Source organism: Arachis duranensis, chromosome 9, assembly GCF_000817695.3.
Source record: "Arachis duranensis cultivar V14167 chromosome 9, aradu.V14167.gnm2.J7QH, whole genome shotgun sequence".
Lineage (NCBI taxonomy): Eukaryota > Viridiplantae > Streptophyta > Magnoliopsida > Fabales > Fabaceae > Arachis > Arachis duranensis.
This window is the reverse complement of record NC_029780.3, coordinates 73,067,746-73,073,818: the sequence shown is the minus strand read 5'-3', so window position 1 is coordinate 73,073,818 and position 6,073 is coordinate 73,067,746. Positions and strand designations below refer to the sequence as shown.

The 6,073-nt window shown below is 41.6% G+C and overlaps 1 non-coding gene across 1 annotated transcript; it reads left to right on the top strand.

The window, feature by feature from the left end:
• Positions 1 to 5,750: 5,750 nt before the first annotated feature.
• Positions 5,751 to 5,857, top strand: LOC127742342 (small nucleolar RNA R71). The gene has a single exon (XR_008003531.1). It is a non-coding gene; the product is annotated as a small nucleolar RNA R71 (small nucleolar RNA).
• The last annotated feature ends 216 nt before the right edge of the window (positions 5,858 to 6,073 follow it).

The following is a 6,073-nucleotide window of genomic DNA, read 5'->3' as shown; positions in this document are numbered from 1 at the left end:
GGCAAGTTGAACGCCACCCTCACACTTTCCGGACTAAAATCCAAGTATTTCCCCCGAACCATAGTAAGCCAATTCTTTGGATCCGGGTTCATACTTTGGTCATGGTTCTTGGTGATCCATGCATTGGCATAGAACTCTTGAACCATTAAGATTCCGACTTGTTGAATGGGGTTGGTAAGAACTTCCCAACCTCTTCTTCGGATCTCATGTCGGATCTCCGGATATTCACTCTTTTTGAGTGAAAAAGGGACCTCGGGGATCACCTTCTTCAAGGCCACAACTTCATAGAAGTGGTCTTGATGCACCCTTGAGATGAATCTTTCCATCTCCTATGACTCGGAGGTGGAAGCTTTTGCCTTCCCTTTCCTCTTTCTAGTGGTTTCTCTGGCCTTGGATGCCATAAATGGTTATGGAAAAACAAAAAGCAATGCTTTTACCACACCAAACTTAAAAGGTTTGCTCGTCCTCGAGCAAAAGAAGAAAGAAGAGAGGAGAAGAAGAAGAAATGAAGAAGAAGGGAATGGCTTTGTGTTCGGCCAAAAAAGGGGGAGAAGTGGTGGTTTGGTTGTGTGAAAATGAAGGAGTGAAGATGGGTTTATATAGGAGTGGGGGGGCTCATGGTTCGGTCATGTATGGGTGGGTTTGGGAAGGAAAGTGGTTTGAATTTGAAGGGTGAGGTAGGTGGGGTTTTATGAAGGATGGATGTGAGTGGTGAAGAGAAAGATGGGATTTGATAGGTGAAGGGTTTTTGGGGAAGAGGTGTTGAGGTAAATTCTGATTACCACTCCTATCCTTTATTTCTAAATCAAATTCTTGTAACAACAGTATCCAACGTATAAGTCTTGGTTTGGACTCCTTTTTAGCTAATAGATACTTTAAAGCTGCATGGTCCGAATACACTACTACTCTAGTACCAAGTAAATAATCCCGAAATTTATCCAGAGCAAAAACAATAGCAAGAAGCTCTTTCTCAGTAGTAGTATAATTGGACTGGGCAGTGTCTAAAGTCTTAGATGCATAAGCAATAACAAAAGAATCCTTACCTTGACGCTGAGCCAGCGCTGCTCCTACTGTATGGTTGGAAGCATCGCACATGATTTCAAACGGCTAGTTCCAGTCTGGTCCTCTCACAATTGGAGCTTGAGTCAGAGCAGTCTTCAGCTTATCAAACGCTTGTTTGGAATCGTCACTGAGCTCGAACTCAATATCCTTCTACAGTAATCTGGATAAGGGAAGTGCTACCTTACTAAAGTCCTTAATAAATCTCCTATAAAAATCTACATGGCCAAGGAACGAACGGACTTCCCTCACAGAAGAGGGGTAAGGTAAACTAGAAATAACATTCACCTTTGCTGGGTCTACAGAAATGCCATTATTAGATACCACATGTCCTAATACAATCCCTTATTTTACCATAAAATGACATTTTTCAAAATTTAATACAAGGTTTGTATTAACACATCTATCTAATACTCTAGATAATCCATCTAAGCAAAGGCTAAAAGAATCACCATAAACGCTAAAATCGTCCATAAAAACTTCCATACAATCCTTAATAAGATCAGAGAAAAGACTCATCATGCACCTTTGGAAAGTAGCTGGTGCATTGCACAAGCCAAAGGGCATTCTCTTGTAAGCATAAGTCCCAAAAAGACATGTAAAAGTGGTCTTTTCCTGATCCTCAGGAGCTATATGAATCTGGAAATAACCTGTGTAACCATATAAAAAACAATAATGTGATTTACCTGACAGGCGATCCAACATTTGATCAATGAATGGAAGTGGGTAGTGATCCTTACGGGTGGCTTGGTTGAGATGCCTGTAATCAATGCAAACTCTCCAAGCATTCTGAACTCTAGTTGCTATGAGCTCTCCATGCTCATTCTTCACCGTAGTGACTCCAGACTTCTTGGGCACCACTTGTACTGGGCTTGCCCATTCACTGTCTGAAATGGGATATATGATACCTGCTTCCAATAGTCTGGTCACTTCCTTTTTGACAACTTCCAAGATGGTGGGATTCAAGCTTCTTTGGGGTTGACGGATAGGTCTTGCTCCCTCTTCTAAAAATATTCTGTGCTCACATACTTGAGGGTTGATGCCTACTATGTCTGCCAAACTCCACCCAATTGCTTTCTTATGCTTCCTCAGCACATCAAGTAACTGCTCTTCTTGTTGAGAAGTAAGTTCCCTTGCAATGATAACTGGAAACTTCTGCTCATCTTCAAGATAAGCGTATTTGAGATGTGGAGGGAGGGGTTTCAATTCTAACTTCTGATCATGGGCAGGCTCTGGATTATCTGGAGCTTGTGAAAATGACGAAGTGCCCTCATTATCAGTTAAGAAGGTCCCCACACTTGGACCTTGTCCAGTGTGCCTCTCTTCTAACTCTTCCTTGTGAACTTCAGCTATACTTTCATCTATGACATCACACTGGAAGATAGAATGATCTTCTGGAGGGTTGTTAATGACTCCATTCAGATTGAAGATTACTATGCAGCCATCTATTTCAAAGGAGTATGTTCATGAAAAAGCATCTAATTTGAATTTTGATGTCTTCAGGAATGGTCTTCCAAGTAGGATTGATGATGGCTTATCTGAATCATTATGGGGCATCTCCAAGATATAAAAATCAGTGGGAAATGTAAGCCCTTTAATATTCACCAAAACATTTTCAACAACTCCAGCCACTGTAATAATGCTTTTATCTGCTAACACAAAATGAGCTGCCGACCTTTTTAAGGGAGGGAGCCTCAAAATATCGTATATAGACAAAGGCATTATACTAACACATGCTCCTAAATCACACATGCAATCATAAATCACTACACCACCAATAGTACAGCTAACTATACAAGGACCTGGATCACTACATTTTTCAGGTAATCCCCCCATTAAAGCAGATATAGAACTACCTAAAGGAATAGTTTCTAATTCATTAATTTTGTCTTTATGGATACATAAATCTTTTAGAAACCTTGCATATTTAGGTACTTGCTGGATAACATCAAAAAGAGGAACAATTACCTCGACCTTTTTGAATATTTCTACCATTTTAGGATCGGGTTCCAGCTGCTTCCTGGGCTTCCTTGCAAGTTGTGGAAATGGAATAGGCGTAGTGTTTTCTGTAGTGTCTGCGCCTTTTGGTGCTTCTTCCTGTGGTTGAGCTATTTCTTCTTCAGCTATGTCCTGTATATCCTCTTCCTCTTCAACATCTTCTATTTCTACCACCTCTTCAGCTGAGGCGTGTTCTGGTGAGCTTGGCTCCTCCTGATTCCTCTCCTGCAGTGTGGTTCCGGACCTTAGGGTGATGGCATTAATGCCTCCCTTTGGATTGGGTAATGGTTGAGAGGGGATTCCAGTGGAGCTTGAAGGTTGGTTACTGGAATTTTGTGTTGCTCCAATCTGTGAGACAAGAGCTTGCAAAGTAGAGGTCAGACCATTCAGACTGGCATTAATACTATTCATGATGTTATTTTCCATGGTCTGCTGTCTTCGCTCAAAAGATTGTAGTAACTCTTCTTTATGAGATAAAGGAGAGTGAGTGAATTGAGAGGTCTGCTGTTGATTATGTTGTGGTCCTTGGTTTTGCCTCAGGTGAGGTGCTCTGTAAGGTTGATTCTGCTGCCTGTTGTTGTTATTATTCCACCTCTGATTTCCCTGATTATCTCTGCCTCCTCTGTTATTGTTGTCCCTCCAATTCTGGTTAGAATTGTCCTGCCATCCATGGTTATTATTTCCACCTTATTGTACCCTTGGTTGGGGCGGTCATAGAAATTATGAGTGGATGCCACCATGTTGTCTTCTTGTTGGAGCTGCGAGCATTCATCGGTATAATGGCTATAATCAGCACAGATTCCACAAACTCTCTGTGGGACTAGCTGTTGGTTTTGCTGTGGTGGAGGAGGTTGAGCTTGCTGAGCTTGTTGTTGATTCATTTGCATCTGCTTCAGTAAGTTGGTCATCTCACATATACTCTGAGCTAGAGCCGCAGTTTCTCTGTTAGAGGATACTTCTGCAATGGCTTTTGAACGGCCTTGTCTTTGCCCGTGGTTCCTAGTAGATTCAGCTAAATCACTGATCAATTGCTGATGCACGAAATTGCAATCACACTTTTTGCAATCCGCACAACTAACCAGCAAGTGCACTGGGTCGTCCAAGTAATACCTTACGTGAGTAAGGGTCGAATCCCACGGAGATTGTTGGATTGAAGCAAGCTATGTTTATTTTATTAATCTTAGTCAGGATACCAATAGGGTTCTTTAGCCTCGTATAAAGTAAAAAGGGCATAAAATAAATAGTTGTTACTTTAATAATGGAGAATATGTTGGAGTTTTGGAGATGCTTTGTCCTCTGAATTTCAACTTTTCCTTGAAATCCTTTTCCCACATGCAAGGTTCCTTCCATGGCAAGCTCTATGTAGGGTGTCACCGTTGTCAATGGCTACTTCCCATCCTCTCAGTGAAAATGGTCCAAATGCTCTGTCACAGCACGGCTAATCATCTGTCGGTTCTCAATCAGGTTGGAATAGAATCCATTGATTCTTTTGCGTCTGTCACTAACGCCCAGCCTTCAGGAGTTTGAAGCTCGTCACAGTCATTCAATCCCAGAATCCTACTCGGAATACCACAGACAAGGTTTAGACTTTCCGGATTCTCATGAATGCCGCCATCAATCCGGCTTATACCACGAAGATTCTGATTAAGGAATCTAAGAGATACTCATTCAATCTGATGTAGAACGGAGGTGGTTGTCAGGCACACGTTCATGGATTGAGGAAGGTGATGAGTGTCACAGATCACCACCTTCTCCATAGTTAAGCACGAATGAACATCTTAGATAGGAACACGCATGTTTGAATGGGAAAAAACAGAAATAATTGCATTAATTCATCGAGACGCTGCAGAGCTCCTCACCCCCAACAATGGAGTTTAGAGACTCATGCTGCCAAAGAGTGTATAATTCAGATCTGAAAGTGTCATGAGATATAAGATAAGTCTCTAAAAGTTGTTTAAATAGTAAATTAGTAACCTAGGTTTACAGAATATGAGTAAACTAAGATAATTGGTGCAGAAATCCACTTCTGGGGCCCACTTGGTGTGTGCTGGGGTTGAGAATAAAGCTTCTCACGTGTTTGGGCTGTTTCTGGAGTTGAACGCCAGGTTGTAACGTGTTTTGGGCGCTGAACTCCAACTTGTAACCTGTTTCTGGCGCTGGACGCCAGACAGCAGCATGATACTGGCGTTGAATGCCAGTTTACGTCGTCTCTCTTCGCGCAAAGTATGGACTATTATATATTGCTGGAAAGCCCTGAATGTCTACTTTCCAACGCCATTGAGAGCGCGCCAATTGAATTCCTGTAGCTCCAAAAAATCCATTCTGAGTGCAGGGAGGTCAGGATCCAACAGCATCAGCAGTCCTTTTTCAGCCTAACTCAGATTTTTGCTCAGCTCCCTCAATTTCAGCCAGAAAATACCTGAAATCACAGAAAAATACACAAACTCATAGTAAAGTCCAGAAATATGATTTTCGCCTAAAAACTAATAATATTCTACTAAAAACTAATTAAAATATACTAACATCTACATGAAATTACCCCCAAAAAGGGTATAAAATATCCACTCATCAATTGCCATGCCTCATCAGTGGTCTTGTATTTCTTCATAGACCCATTGCTAGCACTTTCCAATGTGGTCTTATCTTGGGGCCTCATACCCTGTGTGATATAGCTGAGTAACACCATCTTATCAATTCTGTGGTGGGGGCATGCTTCTAGAAGATTATTGAAGCGCTCCCAGTATTCAAAGAGAGACTCATTGTCATCCTAAACAATGGTGGAGATATCCTTCCTCAGTTTATCAGTAACTTCAGATGGAAAAAATTTCTCTAAAAACTCCTTTCTGAGTGTATCCCAGTTGGATACATTTGCTAGAGGTTGAGTGTAGTACCACTCTCTTGCTTTTCCCTCAAGAGAAAACGGGAAAGCTTTTAGCAAAATTGAAGTTTCATCAGTACCATCACGCCTGACAGTAGAACAGGCTGCCTGGAAATCTCTCAAGTGCTTGATGGGCTC